We start from the raw sequence: 22,943 nt of genomic DNA, 5'->3' as shown, positions 1-22,943 counted from the left end.
CACAGTGAGCACACCTGTGGGAAAGGCACAGTACAGAAATGATGTGTAATCTCACTACATAATCAATTTGATTTCTTTACTGCAGGATCAGCAGACTGGTATCCTCTAGTTTTTGAATCATAAAACATGTGCAGATGAGTATTTTCTGCTACCTGTCATAGTGTGTGTCACGTAGAACAGAAATGCAACTAATAATCAGCTTCATTCTGGCAATGAAAAGAGAATCAGCAAAAATGAGCACTTTTAAAAAATAGAACATACCTGACGTTTAGACCTCGAGTGCCAAGTCATGCTCCAGTACAAACTGCTGGTTTAGCTTCAGAGAGTGGCAAGGAAATCAAGAAAACTGATGCCACTGATCTCTGGTCTATCAGCTTAAAAACCGCCTCTCTTAAAGATAGGAGAGTGATGGCAAATTCTACAGGCAGACTGGAACAGCTCTCAGGCTTGAATCACACTTGGGTGCATGTAACATGTCCTTTTGACAGCATCTGAGCTGTGTGGTCTTTAGAAATGAATGTGAGAAAAGTTCACAAAAGTGCAGGGAAAGTCTTTGTGCTTTAGAGCCCTGACATGTCAGAATAACTATCAGCAGCTCAGGACTCCTTAGCATAAGTTGGTTTTAAAAAGGGTGAAGAGCTAATGCAGGAACATTAGGTTCTTTTGGTGGGCTGTACCATGCCAGCATAATTTTTCTGGATTTTGCCGCTTCATCCACGGGCAAAATTGTAAAGCTACACAACAACTTTTGCTGGAGTTCTCTCTGTGTACAGATGATAAACCCTGGCAGTGCAAGCTAGAGTAGTTTGAGAAGCTGCCACCTCCAGCTGTCCACGCTGCCTCTCTGCCAGGAACGGCCACCACGGAGGAGAGACAGCAGAAGCAAATGTGTGCTGGTTCCTCAGCTGCTGTGATTTGCAGGCTGATGTTAACTGGAACCAACATGGATGGTGGTGGCAGATAATGGGCTGTGCCAAGAGCCAAAGCACATCCTCAGGTGCTGCCCTTGCTTGGAGGTGTTCTCCCAGGTCCTCTGAGCTCCTCTGCACCAGCCCTGCCATTGGCCAGAGGTCTCTGCTTGGGAGCAGTCTGCTTCACACACAGGCTGAGTTTCACCTGTGAAATATTGTCTGTGAAGGTAGAGCTGTGTCCTTGAGAGAGAAGGAGAGACAGATCCCCTCTGCCACACGGTGTGTGAACTAAAACCTGCTTTTGGGAGGCATGCTGTTTTGTAGGACAATGCAATGTATGACAGCACACAAGATGAAGGAAGAAAGGCAACGTAATGGCTGCTCAGACTGATCCCAGTCATAGGTACTAATGTGCTGACTGGCTTGATGTGTGTGGTACGAGTGATATTCAAAGTAACTGCCACCCAGACGTTCAATCCACTGTCACCATCTCTGTCACATGCTCAGCTTTTGCCAGCACTGAACATAAGATGATAATTTAATCCTCGCAGCTGGTGGTACAGTGTGTTAAGACTGCAGCCCTTGTAGGCCTTACATCTGCTTCCTTTCGGCTTCGGAGGAGAGTCACCCATAAAATATGGGAGAGCTCTAAGGGCTCAGAAAAAGTGAATCAATTGGAACAAAACAAGAACTAAGGAAAATGTTTAGATTTCAAGCTCCACTCGGAAGACTGCTCTTTTGTTTCAAAAGAAAAAAAACCCATATTTTTCCCCAGGTACCACTCTTGTTTTCCTCTGCACCTTATTCTACAGCCCCCTCCCCCCAAAGGCAGTTCTAACCCTACAGAAACAGATAATCCTGAAAATGCTGCAGGAGATTTTCAGTAGCTGCAATTGCTACCACTCCATAGCAGGTAGGATTTAAACTCACAAAGAAAGACCCACAGTGGGTCTCCAGTTTCCGTTTTATAACCACCCTGCTCCAGCCATACATGCTGAGGGGTTGGTCTCAGCAGCCAGACCCTTTCAGACACATTCTTTGTTCCCTCTTCAGTAAATACCAGAGAGATTAGAGGCTAAAATAGTTCTGATTTGTTTTTAGTATTAAAGATCTGTATAAGCCTGTGTACTCTAAACAGGATGAAAAAGGAATATAAACAAAAATATGGCATGGGTCAATTCAAGTTGTAAACATTTAGGTTTTAACCATGCAAGTATGGATCATTTGGTCACTCTTTTACTGAGTAATCTGCAGCAATTTACATGAAGTCTTTGAAATAAAGAAGTAATTTCAAAACTATTATTTTATTCTAACAATAAATATGTTGCTGTGTGCAGCCATCACATTTCTGTGATCCTACACAATTCTGCTCAAGTTATTGTCTCTAAATGAGAACTATCACAATTCAAAGCGACTACATTGAAGGTAGGCTACATACACAAATATTTGGGGGAAAAAGTTTTAATGTGCCCTGTAGGGCATTATCTGTATCAAGAACTACTGAAATAATGAATTTGTTCATGGATGTTGGAAAACAGCATTATCATTTGGTTGCTGATGCATGGCCAGTGTGTCTGGATCCTGCAAGGCACTGCCTTTTATTCCAAAATGTGGCTGCAGTATAGTTTTCAAGTAATCTCCCTCAACCTATTAAAAAAATGCCCCAAAACTTAGGGACAGACATAGAATAAGGCCCTTTTATTCTTTTTTTTGTATTGGACTGCAGTGATTTATGTAGCACTTTAGAATGTACAGGAGGTCATCCCTAACTGCTCCCAATGAAGAAGAATGTGCTTTATGTGTAGTTTAAGCCACAGTTCTGCTTGACAGGAGGTCTTTCACCTTTCCACTGAAGTACCATGGGTTGAGGGGAAAAGGATCATTCTAGAAGTATCAACTACTTACAGCCAGCCTTTGTCCTGCTCAGAGGAGGACCAAAGAACTTTCCTCCTCACTTCATACAATGCAGCAGTGGCACTTGCTTTAAGTGGCACTTGCTGAAACAGAGATGTTTTATAGCTCAGGACCTTTATAGTCCAGTAGTCTGTCCCTGCAGCCCAGCTTAGAGCATGTCCTGATAATCAGAATGAGCTGCTGCACACTGAGGAAGAGGAGCCAGAGGCAGCAGGGCAGACCAGGAGGCAGGCTGTGTGCTACTGAACCTCCTTATGTGATGTGTTGCAGGTTGGCTTTCACTTTGTGAGTATTTCTGCCTTTGGGACACAAAATTACTTAGTCACTACATACAAAATTCTCTTTTTCTCTAAAATAAATAGCACCTCCTCTAGGTGATTTCAGTCTGCTGCATTACTGGGCAGGTCTCTTGGAGGTGGTTTGTCCAAACGAATGACATTGTGCTGGAATCCAGAAAACTGTCACACAGATTCAGATGACATGTGAGAGAGGACATGGTGTCTGTAGGATTGCTCATTCTTTCTAGAGAATGCTGCCATGTTTATTTGCTTCCATTTTGTATGTTCCATAAAGCAAGTGCCACTGCTGTTTTCCCTGCATTGTATGAAGTGAGGAGGAAAGTTCTTTGGTCCTCTTCTGAGCAGGGCAAAGGCTGGCTGTAAGTAGTTGATACTTCTAGAATGATCATTTTCCCCTCAAGCCATGGAAACAGGGAAAAGTAGCAACTGCAAACTGAGAACAGTTTGGATTGATGAAGGATTTCATAACTGGAGTTAGCGAGGTGCCAAAAGGAAGGCAGTGAGGAGACACCATCTATACTGTGGATAGTCTGATTTACATGTCAGGATTTTCCCTCTGGCTGCTGAACACTGGCGAAGATGCTGCCTGCTTCCAATACACAGCTCCAGGAAGAGTTGGTAGGTGGGAATCATTTTGCAGGAAACTCCTGCTTCACCCAGTATTTATATTTCTGGGTGACTTGCCCTGTGTGTTTGTGCTATGTGTAGGTGTGCAAAGCTGTGTTGGAGAAAGGAGCAAGGGGAAAGAAAGCAGTGTGAGAAACCACCCTACAGATCCCAAAGTCAGAGAGGAGGAGGAGGAGGAGGAGGTGGTGGAGGTGCCCTGGGCAGTGAAGCAGCGGTTCCCCTGCAGACCCATGGGAAAGCAGAGATTTCACTGCAGCCATGGAGAGGACTGTGCTGGGGCAGACACCATTCTGGACCCACATTTTGCCAACTTCCAGGTAGCCATGGCCTGAAGGAAGCTGCAGCTTGTGCAGAGGCCTGAAGGAAGCTGCTCTGTGCTGGAAAAGATTCCTGGCAGGAGCTGTGACCCTTGGAGAGGAGCCCGTGCAGGAACTCTCTGTGAAGGACTCTAGCCAGAGGGAAGGACACACACTGGAGCAGGGGAAAAGTGTGAGAGGGAAGGAGTGGCAGAGAGGCACATAGACATTTCTATCTAAGCTGACCAGAAATACAACATTTGCAAGATTCATCCATCTTGTAGCTATAGTGAAACATGGCTCAGCTGCAGGAGCTACGCATACAGACACTTGGGAAACTCCTATCAATTAAATTATTGAAATGAGAGCCAAATCTCTTAGTGGCTATAAATGCTGTAATTCTTCTTAAGATAGGAAAGCAAGCAGAGCTGTTCTGATTTATGATAACTGAGGATCTTGCTCTCACACTAGTAGGAATGTACTTAAAAATATAAGCTGTGGGTCTGATTTATGACTTTTTATGCACTGCTGTGAATTCCAAGTAACACATAAATCAGGAGCTATTCAGTGCAGGTAAGTTGTTCTTGATTCGTGCACTGATATTTCGCAGGTATACAGGCAATGTAAGTGAGAGAGAACCAGGCGCAGTATTTGATGGAACTTGAAATCTGTTTGCTTTGTATCAGTAACTTTGACTTCTTATGGATCACGTGCTGTTTTTGAAGGGTCTGTGAGAAAGACAAGCTTAGACCTGATGCACATCTACTCCAACCAGAAAAAGTTTTAGAGTCCAGAAAAATGCCAGCTGACTTTACAGGAGTGTTTCAGAGTTTCATCCTGATTTTCTGGAGCCAAAGAAAGCTTTGCTAATGAGTTCAGCAGCATTAGGAAGTGCTACTGCCTACCATATTCCTGTTGTAGTCCAGTTACTGAGCCACAGAGCTGCTGCTGCATCTACTTTTTGGGCAGTCCTTTTGCTAACAAATTGATTCAAATATATCTGTTGATGTGGTAAAAGGAACTGAGTAGTATTGAAAGGTCTTTGAATTTCCCTCTGACTGGTCTCTGAATTTCCCTGGGCTGCTACAAGTATCTGAGCAGGTGATAGAATCATCATGTGTGTGTTTGTCTGAAACATTTTTGTTGTCTGAAACATGGGTTACTGCCCATATTTATGATGGGTAGGTCTTGCAGGCAGAACTGGTTCATTTGAGTTCTTGGTCTCTAAGAAATGGACCCTCCCTGTTCATGGTTTCTAAGGAGCCAAACCTGCACGGGTCCCAGTGCCAGTGTATCAGCCACTGTGCTGGGCTCGTTTGCTTATTCATTTTGGGTGAATTTTTTCAGGGTGGGAGGCAGAAGGGCTTTTCTACCTATGCAAAGTGCTGCACAGTGCTGCACTTTCAATGGGTGGCTAGTAAGTTTTGCTCTTGTCCTACTGTTTTCCACCTGGCTGTGCAATATCTGCTTTTTTTTTGTATCTCTCTTTACCGAGTTGTAATTGACTGAGTGGTGAGTTGGCCTTGACTGGATGCCACCAATCCTTTCTATCACTCCCCCTTCTCAGCTGGACAGGGGAGACAAAGGATAGAAAACAACTCAAAGGCTGCAGAGCTCACACAATTCCCTGTGCTATCATTTGCTTTCTATACTGTGATAATTGAATGGCAGGAGCACGGTGCAGTTGATTGGCACATATCAGAGAGAAGAGGAAATATGTTATACTCTCTGACTGTCACACAGCTTGGAGAGAAACCAAATGTCTGATTTTGAATTACATTTGTAATAGAGAAAACAAGGTCTTGAAATATTTCCTCTGAAGACTGATTGGGTTAACCTTGTAAGTATCACTAGAACTACAATGTGATCTAGTGCATAAGAATGTCAATATTCAAAAGTGGTTTGTGACTAATGATTATAAAACACTATGGAACAGATTGGATGATAGTACCATCCCCTGGATCACCCTTGTTTTGTCAGCACTTAAACCCTTTACACAGGGGGAAAACGAGTGCCTCATCCTACCTGAGTAAGCTTTGGAGCAGCCTGTTGCCTAAAATCAGAAGAAAAATTTTAGGCATCAGGCCTTTGCCAAGGTTTTGGTCTCTAGATTGCCCTGGGCTCTTGGATTCTTCCCTGGAGCTGAGAGCATTGCTTGAAGGAGCAGTTGGAGCTGGGTGGGTGTACGTAGCAGATGCAGATCCCTCAGCTTTGCCTCTGTGGAGCCACACTGACAGCACTCTGCAAATGCCATGTCTGATTGCTGTTTCCCCACTTCACTCTTCTGTTTGTACTTACAGTGTAGTTTGTTGCAGATTTCCTGGAAAATTAATACTATCTCTTCATGAAACAGAGTAATTAGTGTAATGAGCTTGTGTCTGGTACATGTGTTTTTCTCCCCCAAACCCTGAAACTCAATATCAACATTTAAAGCAGCTGTGCTGCTTAATAAAATAGCAGGCTTTCTCAACTAAAAGGTAGTGGGTTTAAATACTTTTAGAGTACTTTAATGTGCACAGACTTCAAGATAATGGCAGAAAACATTTCCAGGTATAATTCTGTGGCAAAGGAGTTAGGCTAAAACTCCACCTTCCTACTCTAAACTGCATATCTGAAAATGCTGACATAGGAGATAGCATCCAGCACAACCACAGAAATTGTAAGCTCCTCTCATTTGGTCACTGCTGTCAGCAAGGCATATCTCAGTCTATTCTTTTATTAGCAGATTAGATCCCATGTCAAGAATTCAGTTTTGTCCCCCTTGTTGCTGTGCCAGCCACACTGCTCCTTTTGGTGTCCTATACCCTGTTGTAGTCTCATAACCCCGGGGAGACCATGGCCAGGGTGCAGGCTGCAGAAGAACTCAGTGCCTGGCACACCCCTGCCAAGACATCACACTCCCCACAGGACCTCACTTTACATACAACACAAAATAGTTGTGTGGCAGCAGGCGACATTCAATTAAATCAACTGCAGGTTGTGTCCACAGTCTTGGAACTTTAGGTCAAAATTTCTATTTAGGGTGTGGGACACACTTTCTCCACTGCCTGGGTAGAAGTCATCTGTCAGGCACACTGTGTTTGCTGGATCCTGTGCAATGAACTAAACCCCCCTAGTTCTGCAGATGAGAAGAGGGTGGAAGAAGGACCCTGCTCACACAGCTCTTGTTCCTCCTGCTTGTATGTGAAGTTTTATTTCCTTCCCTGCTCTGGAGTCCACTGAAACTTGAGAGAGATGCCTTCTTTGGATTCATTTCTGTTCTGAAGTCACTACAAGACCACTGGTTCTGATTATATTTGGTGTGGTACACATCTTATCCTTTGACAACTCCTTTGGAATGACAATACACTTACCAAAGAAAGCCAATCTTCTGGACAAGTAAGACTTATAGTTTGCTCCAATCAAATATGAATTTGCTGGTAATCCCAACCCGGACATTTGTCTTGCAAGTAATTTTAAATTATTATCATGTAAGGCTTCCTCCATCACAGTTTGTGCCACTTATCCTCCTCTCCTTGCCATGCAGTTTTAGATTTAGGGTCAGATTCATGGTAGGAGTAAGCTGTGACAGCTCTATTGATTTCACTGGAGCTGTATCCAGCTGTGAATTTGAATGCTTTCTTTTGTCAGAATGCCTTGAAGTTGAAATGAAATGTGCAAGGCATCTGTGATTGTGTACCTTCATTGTAAGGAAGGGATGAGCATAAGAAAAGAATTGCCTCTTGTAAAACTGCAGCAAAGCTGTAAATAACAAAAAGCTGCATTTTGCCATCTTGCTTTTTGTAAACAAAGCTTCTTCTGAAGGCAGTTATATTTTGTTTAAGAGCAGATCCTAAGCTTGGAAAAAACATAAATACCTATGAACTAGCCCTAGAGTTCCAATTTGTGTTCAAAACCTCCTTTGATCCAAGTAGATGGTAAACAAATGCTCATTGCTATGGCTGAATTTGGCTCATCATGAATCCAAAAGAAACATCAGGCCAAATCCATGAGAGCCAGAGGTGTCTTAAGTAAAATAAATCATCCCTGCACATTCTATTGCACTACCAGGTACATCACTCTCTATTGCTGGTTGTGCTTTTAGTGGGAAAGGAGCTGAGATACATACCAGGCACAGATCCCTGATGCAGACAATGAATTTTGACCCCACTGCTACATGGCATCCCTGCCCAAAGCTCAATAATTGAATCAAGTCTCTAAATTGTACAGGGCAATGCTTTTCTCTCTGTTGTTTGAAGTGTGAGAGTGCTGCTGTAATGGAACACAGTTGGGCACTCAAATTTTTTTTAACTTTTAAAACTTAAGTGTGTATTCCAACTTACTGTTTAGTCTGTAGTATCAGAAAGAGAAACCCTGGAATCTTTAATTACTTGCAGTTGTGTTTGGCTATTTATTGCTTTCAAAGGTGTGGATCTATCAATAACTGATTTGCATATACATATAGGAAATTACATTATACATTATTAAATTTATAGAATGGAACTGATTTATATTGAGTTCTCAAAAACAAAAGTGATATTGCCAAACTTAGGAGTGTCTGGATGACTGCCTAATACATTTTACAGCTACATCTGTGACCTCTGTCACACATCCCAAATTTTTCTCCTGGGACATTGGACAGATCTTATTCAAAATACAGTTGACAAAGAAGATGAACTGGAAAAAGAAAGCATTTCAGATGCTTGATGTTAGTCAGACTTTGACAGTCTCAAAGTTCAGCAGGTGTTGAAACCTTTCTCTTCTGTGTAGCAGAAGTGAAATTTGATGCTGTGCTGGCAGGGCCACACTGTGCCATTTCTGTTGATAATTGTTTAGAGGCTCTCCCTGTTTATGTCAAGAGCAAAATTTCAGGTGAGAGCAGGTTTCCAGACCAATAACATCAAAAAGTGCAAGACATGGTCTAAACCTATTCAAGTGAAAGTTTTGGAAAACTTGCAAAAGCAATGTGACCTAAATTTGACAACTGGAATGTTTGCATGAGATTTTGTTTGTGTAATGCGTCTCTCTATGTGAAAGAGCTGTAGTTTGCCAGCAGATTTTTTTTTTTTATTTAAGAGAAGATCTCAGGGCTTAAATTCATATACATGCAGTGTTATAAATATGCATAGATTAGGTTGTGAACTCTGAGTCAGAGACCAGCTGGATTTTGTCTGCATGGAGAGCTTCTCTGCTCACTTTTGGAATTTGTCACCTTATAAACCACCATCAGATTGGACTTGAAAGAGCACTGGGTGTTTATATCATATCATAACTGAGTCCTATCAAAAACAGAGGAGGATTCTGATGTACAGTCTGCACCAGCATTATTGTACGCTTCAATTTCTGTCCTGAATGTGGAGGTGAAAAAGTTTTATATTTTTTTTTCCTGAAGTACTTGACTGTCCTTTGTTTGTTTAATTTAGGTAAACTGCTCTGTTACATTTGCATTTTAAACTAATCAGTCTGTAATGGGTTATTGATATTGATTTCTTTGCTAATAGTAAATTACCATTAGGAGGACACCTATCTCCTGAAACACTTCAAGAGTTTTTTCATAGAAGACCGGGATGTATCAGTGAGATTGATGAGAATGAACATGTTTTCATATTATGAAAGATCATAGAGCTAAAGCTTTGAAAAAATTTCTCTTACAGGATGGCAAGGCTTGTAGGTTGTAAGTTTTTGAGAGGGACTTGTCGATATTAAATTAATGCCCTGCCTAATTCTGGACAAATTGTTGAGAAGTAGCAATGTATAATGTGCAAAATAAAACCAAAACTATAAGAGAAATTTATTTTTGCTTAGTTTGAGGAACTAGTAGTCCAAATGAAGTATTTAAAAAATCTGATATTAATTTAGTCCTTATCCATGTATACTAAAATACAGACCCCAAATATTTTCAAAGTTACTGTGCCATATATTGATTTCCTCTCAAACTTCCCTAAAATTGCCTGAAGTACCAGCATGTTCAAAAGGTAGGCAAGAGCTCCGTAGTTTGCAGTCAAATTTCTCCTGAACTGTAGTTGTGAATCACTTGTGGGTTGTGGATCTCTCAGTCCATAATGTAGCTGCTAATGTGAGCTTCTAGTGATACAGAGATATGCTACACTTTTTCCTAAAATTACTTTCTCTGTACGTGCAAGCAGTGTAGTTGCCATAGGAATGTTACCAGGTTGATGAAGGCAATGGTCTGCTAAGCCACTGATCTGCTCCTGGAAAAACATGAGCCTTTGAGACTAATCAGTCTGCTCACTAAAGTAACAGTGGAAAGTTGTTGTGTGTGGAAGAAATTTTAACTGATTGATTTTAATTGTGATTTGAAAACATGTCACTCAGCTTGGCATGTCTTTAAGTGAAACAGAGAAGTTAAGCCAAGGGACCCACTGATGGAAAAGTTATAACATTTCAGGATTCAATACTTTTGTAATAAATAACTCACATTCATCTTCATTTTGTAATTTTTCATTAATAAGGTTGTGAAGACACCAGCTGTGTGTGAACTGGCATTAAATTTGGATTCTTCCTTCAATGAAGTAAAATGGAAAGTAAAGTTGTATTCTGCATGAAAATAAAAACCCTGAGCAAATTTGTGCTCTCACAGTAGCCTTCTTAGTGGAGCACTAAATGGTTTTCACTCCTCCAGTGAAATATAAAGGGTGAAATTCTGCAAGAGGATCTGCAGGGAAATTCTTTTTCCTTAATTTTGTCTTCTGGGTTTATATGATCTGGTGTTCAGTAAGGGGTCACCTTCTGTAAATTCTGGTCCAACTTTTTTCCCAGCAAGTGCAAAGCTAAGAAAGCTCTCAGACAAAGAGAGAATGAGGGAGTGTAATACTGAGGATACAAAAATGGGATTAGGACTTTGAAAGGAAGCAGGAGGAAGAAGAGGAGCAGCAAAAGAAAAGAAGAAAAAGGGAGGCGCCTAAGCCACTTTCTCCCGGAGAGACAGGGAAGCTTAAAAATTGTAATTAATTAGTGAAAACTAATTAAATAACAAATGACAGAACTTTCCTGGAATAAAAGGTTAATATTTTTCTTTATTACATGCAATATAATAAAAAGTAAAGCTTTTTTGTACGCTTGCGGTTGGATTTTCTTCCAGTGCTCAAGCAGAATATATGTTACTTTTGACTTCCTCTTAAACTCATTAAAACATGGAGAGTAAGGATCACGCTTCGGCAATCTTGTCCTTTGGCCCTCTGGTTTGTTAGGGAATTTCTCTGGGGCTGTCTGCTCTGCGCAGAAGCTGAAATGCCAGCACAGGAGTTTGCTCGAGCTGCCAGGCACAGATTGGTGAGATTTCCACGGGAGGGCAGTGCAGGTGCCGTTTTCCAGGAGCGGGGATGGGAGAAATTTTCAGAGATGCTTTCTGTTTAAAGCTCAGAATTCAGAGGCTGAATTGACAGCAGTGCTTGGCTTCTAGGACTTCACTGCCCAAAAAAGAGATCCGACTCAAATTGCACAAGGCTTTTCAGAAGCGGTTAGTTGAGGCTGAGAGCAAAGGTGGGCATGCAGAGAGTGTAATTTAGCACACATAGAACCTACTTGCAAAAGTAAACCTGGCTGGTAGTTGACTCTGAAAATGACCTGTGACAGTGCTTGATGCAAATCAATAGGATGAGGAAGCAAAAAGCAAAAGCAAAAGCAAGGTGATGTATCTTCACCTTTTAAAAGGCTTTAAAACTTACTGGTGACAAATGGATTGGAGGTGTGTGCTGGAGAGAAGAGGAGGAGAAAACATGATTGAAGAACACTTGAGCAGAGCAGAGAGGAGAACTTGTGCTGTAATTTCTTGACCTTGGGACTCACGAGTATCCTGTCATTCCAAAGGTCAGATCAAGCTTCAGATGGTCCTTTGTGTTATGTATAGCAGCCAAAAAAAAAAAAAAAAATCCTTCAAGAGAAGTTATTTTACACTAACAGTCATTACACCTGTGGTTGAGGAGCCACATTTCTCAAGGATTCAGATTTGTGGTGATTTTCTCCAAGAGCAGAGCAGAGCTATGAAGAGCAGCCACAAAAAAAAAAAAAAGGCAGGATCAAGCCACTTTCTTCCATTTGTAGTTGCTCACATGCTAAAACAAAATCCTGCCACTGATGTTCTTACAGTGGTAAATGGTACTGTGGAGCACTTGTGGGTTTTGTCTGTCGATGACATGCGGTTTATGTTCACCTAGTCCTTTCTATTGTATTTATTTTCAGGCTGAGCAGCCACAGCTGCCAAACAATGACATTAAGTCAGCTGGAATCACTGCTGAAGGAGAAAGTATGTTGACCAGGGTAATAACAGAAACCACATGCAGGGGTAGTAATTAATTTCAGATAAGTAGATGGTATTCTTGATGTACTGATATCAATTTACTAACAAGTTTTAAAGGATGTTGCCCTGTTGTTATACCATGAAGATCTATTCATACTTGTATAATTAAAGGGATTGTTGTTGTTTGGGCATTTTTTATTCAGCTCAAGGAATATTTTAAAAGCCTCTTTTATCCCCACTGTGATTCCCTTTTTAGCATCAGAACCCTAAGAGCTGTCCTCTTTCAAGCAGTCTTGCTACAAATCTCTGGTGTAGGAGTGACATAGTCCCACTCTGATTTTATTTCATTATGTGTTTGTGTCTTGAGCAAAGACATTTGACTTTTTTAAGAGACTAGATTCTCCATGGCAGCACAACTTCTGTAATTGCCCGGCCCTTTGCAAGGCTTGTGTAAAACATACTGTCACATCACAAGAATGGTATTTTAGGCATTTTGCTCTCTTTTTTACATCCAGATACTTAAATCTCAACACAAATGTGAACAGCACAAACCCTCTCTTACCAACCAAGGAGAAAGTGGTCGTGTGACTGTGGGAAATCTGTATTTTTAGTATTTTATCTTTGCACAAACGGAGCTATGAAAATTTGTTTATAATCATGGTTGTAGAGAGCTCAGGACTCCAGGACGGTTTGGATGGATGGAGACGAGAGATCTCTGAAGTCAGGTCTTAGAAGATGTGGTTTATTATAAAGGGTGAAGGGCCTTGCATGGAGTTGCTAGCCGCAATTCGTGGCAGGCCCAGGGAGAGAGAGGGAGAGAGGGTTCCAGGTGAGGGTCCCAAGAGGAAGTTCCAAGAGAGTGTCCGGTCCCCCGGGCACACCTTATCAGGGGGCTTCAAGGTGGGCTGGAACAGGACTTGGGTAAATGGGGTTACAGATACCTGATACTTTAGGGGAGGTTTACAGGTGTGGGATGAACCATACACTGGGGGGTGAGACAGAACATTCCATTTGACCTATGGACCTATCAGTAGGTAAAGGGCATTGTTTAATCAGAAGGGGGCATTGCTTTCAATCTGGCTATACTATTGTTTTCTAGTTGCTCAGTAATTAAGGTTTGGTATCTCAAGTCTTGTTCTCATATCAATATCTCTATTTTAGAAATATTTTGCCAGGTAATCATATTTATAAGGCTTTCCTATTTCATCTTCCCCAACACACGGTATTTTAGTATGTTAGGCATTTGCAAGTTTACCTCATGTCACATATCACTAGCAACACATATCACTATCATCTAATGTCACGTATCACTAGCAACTAAATAATAGTTATTATTTACCAGGACACAGAAAGAGTATTCCATGCCTTTCACAGCACTGTGTGACAGTCTGCTGGCTCTACCCTAAAACTGCTCATAGAAGAAGAAATACATTAAACATAACCTGATGTAAATTCCTAGGAAAATCCAACCTCCTGCTGTGTTTGGCATGGACTTGGCCTGTAATTTTGGAGAAGGAAATAAAATCTTTCTGGTTTCACAGCTGTTATGGCACCTCAGGGCTGCAGTTGTATTTGCAACCCATTTGCTTCTCTTCCATCGAGTAGGACATCTGAATATATCCTCACTCTAGCCTGAATAAAATATTAACATATCGCGAGGTTGTTAGGACAGATTGTATCCAAGACAATCTTTTCTTGCTCTAGAAAAGCCTATCAATCATAACTTGGTATAGTTGTTATTAAGGCCATAGCTTTTATTCATTTGGCTATATGCACCTAACTGAAGAACAACATTTACATTTTCATGTTAAGCGTTTCCTATCACAAAAGAAACTGCTGAAATGTTTTTTTGTTACAGAGTTTATGAATTGAAAATATCCTCCAAAGTTCTAATTAGAGCTATATTTACTTTACGAGGTCCTGTGGTATTTTTTTCAACAGCATTGTGAAGTAGAGCTGTTACATATATTTTAGTATATTAACAGAAACAATTATTTTCTTAAGGCAAGGTTACTGCTACCCATGTGTCCCAAGAACAATTCAGTTAAAGAAGTAAATATAAATGCAAGATGTATAGATGCATGATGTACACAGTCATTCAAATGCACTAAAGGGTTCATTTACTCTGAAATATTTATTTGTGACCTATCCCAGTGGTTAGTCTCAAGCCAAACCTTATCCTGCTTCTATTTGGATGCATGTCATCCATCAAGGATACATTTATATTCGTAACTCTGAGTTTTTAATTTGCACATGTGTGATAAACAAACAAACAAGCAAACAAACAAGCCCCCCAAACCACAACCCTTTCCTGCCAGGAAATCTGCCTGACCCTGGGCTTTCCATGGAGTTGCAGCATCCTTTGGACATTCCCCTGCTCCAGTGTTGGAGCATATCCAGAGAAGGGAAACAGAGCTGGTGAAGGCTCTGGAACATGAGGAGTCCAATGAGGAGCAGCTGAGAGAGCTGGAGTTGTTCAGCCTGGAAAAGAGGCTCAGGGGTCACCTCCTCACTCTCTCCAACTTCCTGACACGAGGGTGCAGCCAGGTGAGGATCAGCCTTTTCTCCCAGACAACCAGTGACAGGAAAAGGGGAAATGACTTCAAGCTGCACCAGAAGGCTCAGGTTGGATATTAGGAATAATTTCTGCCCTGAAGATGTGCTTAAGCATTGGAACAGGCTGCCCAGGGAAGTGGTGGAATCACCATCCCTGGGACGGTTCAGAAAACGAGTGGACATGGTATTTTGCAGTGTTGCTTGTGCTCAGTTGGAGGCTGGAGTTGAGGATTTTGGAAGTCTTTTTCAACCTTAATGATTCTATGATTCACTGACCTGGCTGTCAAGACTCCAAAAGCAGGGACAGTATTTGTTTCCCACTTGCAAAACGACGTGGTGGCATAGAAAGGAGCCTCTATTTTCATGACTTAGTGTTCCTGAATATTAAAAATCTCCCAACTTTGTTCAAGAGTTTGCAACTTGCAACAGTTTTTTTTTTTAATGGCAGCAATAAGACTCTCCTGAAGTGAGTCACTTCCTACAAATTATAGTCTCCTTAAGAAAAGAATCCAACCACTGTGAAAAAGAAAGTTTGTCAGAGTGCAAAGATGGCTCTGTACTGCATGTGCACATCCATTTTCTGTGGAAGTCCTTCACTCAGAGCTGTCTGGTGGAACTGAGAATATTATATTAGCCAGATTCAGACCCCAACTGTTTCTATTTAAAGACTACTGAAGTACTGTGATTGATTCACATTTACAATCAGGCTGTTCATATAAAGAAGAAAGTAAAGAGGAGTGAAAATTGATTTATTTGGCGTGCTCATTGCACAGATTTCCAGGTCTCTAAAAATTGTTAATGGGTTTTAGAGGACTATCAATATGAAACAAGCATCAGACCCATATATTCTACTCCCTCCCTCTACTTTTATCTCCCCTCCCCCATTAATTTTTGATTTTATGTGTATGAGGATCTGAAAATAGTCTAATTCTTTTCTATCTGGTTTGGGCCTATCTTTACCAGCTGGTAAATAGGAAATGTTCACTGTAGGAAGCCAATACTTTGCAGAGTGTAAACAGATGGAATCAATATAAAGTGACAAGTTAGACTGTGCTACTGAGAATACAGAGCCAAAACTAAGAGCATAACAGTCACGATACTTATTTTGTTCCAATACATTTGGTACTGAATAGCACTTCATATATGCACAGCTGTGTCCTTCCATTTTTTACTTTCTTTCTTCTGGTTTGATGATGACAATTTCAAAGAAAAACTTTAATTAAAGATTTTACACAGAATGGCCCAAAGTAGAATATAGAGAAAATGAGCACTGATGTGTTTATAACACAGAGAAGAATATTTTTCAGGCATTTATTTCCTTTCTTTCTTTTTAACAAAACAAACAAAATCTGATGGATGTATTTCCCTGCATGTAATATGCTGGATTGATAGATCTTTGCAGATTGAAATCTCCCATTTGGCAATAAGGACCTCTAAAATCTTCCCCATCATCCCCTTTCTTCCTGCAGTACCTGGTGCAGCAGGCTGCCATCAAGGGCAGGAAATCCAAGTGTTCGTCCCTGCATGGATATGCTGGTTGAAGGGAGGGGGACAGTCAGACACAGAGGCTGCTGCAAAATGCTCTGGACTGTCCTGAGACAGCCTGGAAGCAGGGTGACTGAGGGTCTTCTTCTCCTACACTCTCAAGAAGGGTGTTTTGGAGACGCCTCAAGGACAGTTTGTGGGACAGTGAGCTTCCAAGCTGTGCTGTGTCACAGGGCTTGCCTCAAAGGCACAACTGAGCTCCAGTCCTTTTGCTAGAGAGAGTACCAAGTATTACAGTACAGGCTTTTCTTTACTCATTTATGTATTTTTGACACATTCTCACAAAAATGGAAGAACACAGCATGTTTTACCATTCTATCCCCAACTTATTCTTTGCAGCACATTTCTTGATGCTGCCATTAAAATTTTTTGCTATTTTCGCTTTCTTGGCAGATAAGAACCCCAGATTTCCCATATGTTGTTTATTAGGGTGGCTGTATGGTTCTAATGAGGGGCAGCAGCCACAAGTTTGAACATAGATTTTGGTTCTGATCCTCGTGTCAAAGGCGAGCAGCTCTTGTTTCCTTCAGAAGAACCACTGGGTCTGTCCCAGCCTCCTCTGTGCTCCTTCCAAGGCCAGATCCATGGGGCAGACTCAGTTGCTGAGGGAAATGCCAGGAGATACAATGGGTGGCAATACCTGTGTGGGTGACAAAACAAATTCCAGTGATTTGTGGCAGGAAATCATCTCACAGTCAGCCACAGTGTGCAGAAGGGAGTCCCTGGAAGCTCCCCCCTTGTGATGCCTGCAGGTGATCTGTTTTCACTGGATATCCTACATGCTCCCGAAGAATAAGAAAATATTTAAAATATTAATTGTCTTCCCTCTTTCCAAGGGAAGCCTGAGTGTTTTATATGCATAAATGCTGCTGAGATGCAGTCACTGCTGGGGTGGAGAGCAGCAGCCAGCTGGCACGTGTTGGTGACAACAGAGCATGTTATGCCAAAGACACTGTGGCAAGGCCTTGTGGCTGCTGGAAGTGTGTGATATCAGCAACACTCCAGAGAACAAACAGGAGCAGTGCTTCCAGTGGCTCTGCTGGAACATTCTGATAGCATTAGCTGATGGGTCCGTGGCCTTTCTAACCTGTAAGGACAAATGGTCACATCAGGCTGGTAGAAAAACATGCCACTGGTGCCAGGCATCACAGCATCCAAACCTGTGCTTCACTCATTAAATAATACATTTTGGTTAAATCTGATTGCAGGGAGAAAGGAGTCATGATCTCTGTCTTTCTTTCCCCGTGAACAGCTTGGATTTGTGGTGGAAACATTTTGCCAATCATGGCAAGGAAGAGAAATCCCTGCTCTGGTGAAGTCTAATCCTATCTTTGAATTTCAAATTCCTTTGTCATTTTTATCTCTAGGAACTATAGATATAAATTCCTATAGAATTATAAGAAAATACTTCTTTTAATGAATAAAATATATTTTTCTGTCTTCATGTCTTTAGCTAGATAAGCTTTGTCTTCTTCCATCCTGCTCTGGCAGGCAGAGTTGCCAAGGAGTAGTCAAATCTACCTGATTCACATCTTCTTACTTTGGGTAACCTTTGCTTATCTCAGGGGCTGGTTATAGCCACAAAGAGGCCTAAAATGTGCTGCAGTGGGAGCACTGGGCTTGAAATGTTGTATGGACTCAGACTGTTAACTCTTTTGGTGAAAAAAACCCCAAAGTGTGGAAACTTGGCTCCACTGAAGTCACTTCTCTCTGATCAGGATTCCTTACAAGGGCTCTCCTCCTCCTCCTTACTCCTAGAAGTAGCACTGCAGAGCAGATACAGCTGAGCTGAGTGTAATTGTCTCAGGCAGCCACACTCGAATGAGCGAGTAAGGAGCAGTGGCAGGATCTTTATTATTGCTGCTGTTATGTGAGCCAGAGAGAACACAGCCTGACTCAATTCCCCAGTTGCTTCTGCAGAAAAAAGCAGTAAAAGAGTGATATTTTTTAAACAAGGCTTTGTTCTTGCAAGCTGAACAATTCAACACAGAACAGAGTAAGTGTGGAAGACTTCCAATACTACTTTTATTGTCAGTTCTCAGTTTTTAAGTTTACTGTAAGGTCCAGGCTGTTGAGATGTTTAACAGACCTGAAGAAGGCAGTTACAGTTGCTGGAATGTTAACATATTTGTCCTTTTGTCCCATGTGTCCATTTTCTTTCAACCTCTTCTTGATTTAGGGAATTTTTGCAGAAGTGAAAAAATAAAATGTTTTGGCATATAGAAAAAATAATTCACTGATATTCTGGAGTTCATTAATACTTTGGAAATGTATACCTGCCTTGATCTATTGTTTCCAGCAGACCTCCAGGTTTTAGTATTGAAGGAAAAACATCCTCTGCCTACCATTTAAAATATATGAATCTAAAATTTATTTCTTTGCCTGAGTCAGTCTTGAAGTTTACTAGTGCCATTTGAAGAGAAATTTGCCTTAGAACATTGAATAAATGAAAACCACTCATTTCTCATGGGGTGTTATTGCAAGATTTCCTACTGTGCCAGGGAAGGTTGTACTGTATTCCTGTTCATTGGAACCACCTGTAATTTGTAGATTGCAGAGGATGTGGAAAACATTCTCAAGTGCTGCAGACCTTGTGGCTGCAGCCAGGCAGGATAGACAGAGAGGAACACAGCTCGAGAGGAGCTGGTTTAGGATGACAGGCTTGGAATTTGAAAGTAAGTAAAGAAACAGCCATGATTTTCCTGTGGGAGTAAAAACAACAATAAATAATGAACCTTTGTGATCTTCTGAGTGACAGTGGCTGCAGGCTGCAACAGCAGGGTAATTTGACAGTTTATCTTCTGTATGCAAGTTGCAGCCTTCAGCCTTTCTCTGACTAATGGATGCAATGGTATGCAAGGATAAATGTGTTGGTAATTCATTCCAAAGGCATGAGTCTCTGCATCTGAATTCATCCCAATCACCCTGAGTTTCAGGATGGAGGTTAAGATACTAGAGAGATGATGTGTGACTGTCCTTGCCTGCAGTCCCACTGAGTGGCTATGGGGGTAGATGTTCCTGGCCTCAAATCCAGGATGATGTTGGGGAGTCTGCATGGTGATGTTTGTGCCTACTCCACTCTGAAAGCTGCACAGAAGAGATAGTGAGAACCCCAGAGGCTCTTCCAGAGCAAGAAATAGTGAAAAGAAGAAAGAATTTTCCTTACTCTGCTTGTAAGAGGTGAAGTAAAAGGCTGTCCTTTTGCTTCACCCCTTCAGTTTCTTGGTCTGACACAGGATATATGATTTTTTTTTAATAATATTCAGCAGAATCAATATATCAGGAGGACAGAATGTGTGTGCATGACATTCCTACAGGAGCCAAGATGCCATCCCTTTTGCAGCTGATTCGAAGCTGGTGGTTTCTGAATGAGAACTTGCTCCCCCTCCTGCTGGTATCAGTGAGTGGAGAGAGCCAAGAGCTACTGCTCCTCACAGAGAAAAAGATCCTGATAACCAGGTGACAAGTGAAACCCTGACTTTGGAAAAGGAACCATCTCTTATCAGCTGTGTTTCATGCCTTTGCTGAATTACTGCAAGAGGCTTGAATATGGCTGTTTTTTTCCCCTGGGGTGGAGGAATGCTGTTATTTAAACACTGTGGTACCATTGCACATCTTCACGTCCTGTGCAGCTTGAGGCAGTGAACAGGGAAATGTCATATCACAGACACTGGGATGTTCTTCCTCTCGCTTTAGCACGGTTCTCATGTGAAGCAGTCTGGTGAAATGAAAACTCACAGAGTTTTGAATCATTGAATCTCGTTAAGTTTAACAAGACCAGCTGCTGGTGCTGCACTTGGGTCAGAGCAACCCCTGGGATCAATCCAGGCTGGGGATGAGCAGAGGGAGCAGCCCTGGCAGAAGGACTTGGGGGTGCTGTGGGTGAGAGCTGGCCCTGCCCCAAGCCAGAACCCCCCTGTGCTGGGCTGCACCCAGAGCCCCAGGGCAGCAGGGCAGGGGGGATTCTGCCCCTCTGCCCCGCTCTTCTGAGACCCCCCCTACAGGGCTGCATCCAGCCCTGGGCCCAGCACAGGAAGGACAGGGAGCTGCTGGAGCCAGGCCAGAGCAGGGACACCAAGGGGATCAGAGGGATGGAGCAGCTCTGCTGGGAGGAAAGGCTGAGGGAACTGGGATTGTTCAGGCTGGAGAGGAGAAGGCTTCGGGGTGATCTCATTGTGGCCTTGCAGTACCTGAAGGGATGGAGAGAAATAATCTACAAGGGCCTGGAATGACAGGACAGGGGTAAATGGCTTCACACTGACAGAGAACAAGTTTAGATTGGCTATAAGGAAGAAATTCTTCCCTGTGAGGGTGGTGAGGCCCTGGCACAGGTTGCCCAGAGCAGCTGTGGCTGCCCCATCCCTGGCACTGTTCCAGACCAGGCTGGATGGGGCTCTGAGAAACCTGGGCTAGTGGAAGGTGTCCTTGCCCCTGGCAGGAGGGTGGAACTGGATGGGCTTCAAGGTCCCCTTCCAACCCAAACCATTCCATGACTCTTTGATCTCCTGGAGTGAGTCCAGAGGAGGCACCAAGTAGAGCTGGGGCACTTCTGCCACGGAGACAGGCTGGGACAATTGGAGTTGCTCAGCCTGGAGAAGAGAAGGTTCTAGGGAAGTCCTTTTTGTAGCATTTCTGGACTTTAAGGTGCCTATATAAGAAAGATGGGAACAGACTCTTTTGCAGGATCAGTTGCAGTAGGACAAAAGGTAATGGTTTTAAATGAAAAGAGAGGAGAATCAGACTTGATTTAAGGAAGAAATTTTTCATGGCAAGGGTGGTGAAGCACTGGCACTGGTTACCCAGAGCAGTGGCAGATGCCCATCCTTGGAAACATTCAGTGTCAGGTTGGATGGGGCTCTGGGCATCTTGCTTTAGTCAGAGATGTCCCTTGTCATTACAGGGACTTTGGACTGGATGAGCTTTAAAAATCCTGTCCAACCCAAACTATTCTATGGCTGCATGATCCTACACACTCTGTTTTCAAAGAATGTTTAGTGTCTTATGATTTCAAATGAATTTCTGTGGATTTTGGAGTCTGTGATATCCATCAGGAAATACCACCTGAGGTACTTTTTGGTGGATAGAGATCTAAAAGAAAATGAAGCAAATTAGGATGGTTTTTTATTGTTTGGGGGTTTGTTCAGGTTTTTATTTTTACTTGTATGTTAATTTCATTGTGAGAGACTTCAAAAGTATTTTTTCTCATTTCATATTGCCTGACTACACTATTTCACTTTGTGTATTTTTTTCTGGTTGGAATACTTTCCATAATTATCAACAAAACCAGTTAAATAATTTGGTGGAGGCAATTTTAGAGCAGAAGCAATACTCTTCCAAAGCAGGCAATCAAAAAACAAAAATTATGCTTTATTTGGCAATAAACCTTATGTTTGGCATTGCAATCTAAAAGGTAATAAATTTATAAAAATGTTGCTACATCCCGTAAGTGCTGAATGATATAAAAGAACGCAAATATTAATTTTGGGGATTAAAGCTCTAAAATGAAGTTTTATCAGAAAAACTTCTGAAGCTTGACAGATTTAAATAATGGTCCTGAGTCACTTTTGTATGAAACAGGATACCAGACAAAATGCAGAAATAAAATGTAACCTTTAGTTAATTTTCTTACTGATGGAAAATCACACAAGCAACTTTAGAAGAAGTCTATGAAATTTGAGGGTGTTTAAATTATATCTGAATTTCTTTTTATGGATGAACCATAAAGCAAATGAAAGTATATTTTCTTCTCAAAGTACAAACTGTGAGACAGTTAATAGTATGTTTAAAGGAGGATATTACTGCCCAAGTCAAAGGAATAAAGTGTTTTTATTTATTTCAAAGTGTCATTAAAATCGTGGATCACATTTCTCTGCTGAAAATTTTGCTCAGGTCCAGTTAAATCTCAGTGACAAGACAAAACAGAGCTCTGCTCCTCTGTTTGCACATTTGTTAATGCAAAATGCTGAATGCTCTGTAATCATCATGCCCAAAAAGAGTTCTGTTGACTTATTTTGTCTGTATAATAGTTGGGGAGACATGGGCAAGTCAAGAACTTGGAATCTAAATGGCCTCTGCTATTTCACATATATTCATGTGTCCCCCTGAATTCCTGCAATTTCAAGTATATCCATGTCTTCTGAATTTCTGTTGTATTGGGCAAGGACAATACTTTATTTGCTTTTTGGGAACTTTAGTGAGTTTCTCAACTGCTCCAAAAATCTGTACTGCTGACAGGAAAAATAATGGCTGTGAAACTGGGGAAATCCAGTGTGAACAGCAAAATCTGGATATTCCCATGGAATATCTGGGTTCTCCAAATTTTCATCTCTGGAATTCCTTGATCAGCAGCACTTAGGCTTCTAAGGAGTTTGTTTAGCTCATCCAGAGCAGATAACTAGGGAGGCCAAGGAAATCCTTTTCTTCCCACCCAGCTCTCATCCTCAAGCAAAAGATTGGAATACCTATTCCAAAGCCAGCAGGGCAAAAATTTTGATTCCTCTACTTTTGAGGCTGCTGTTGAGGTTTCTGTGAATGTAAGGAGCCTCTGCTTCAATGC

Source organism: Vidua chalybeata, chromosome 5, assembly GCF_026979565.1.
Source record: "Vidua chalybeata isolate OUT-0048 chromosome 5, bVidCha1 merged haplotype, whole genome shotgun sequence".
In the NCBI taxonomy this organism is placed as follows: Eukaryota; Metazoa; Chordata; class Aves; order Passeriformes; family Viduidae; genus Vidua; species Vidua chalybeata.
The sequence above is the reverse complement of the archived record's forward strand: the minus strand, read 5'-3'. Positions refer to the sequence as shown.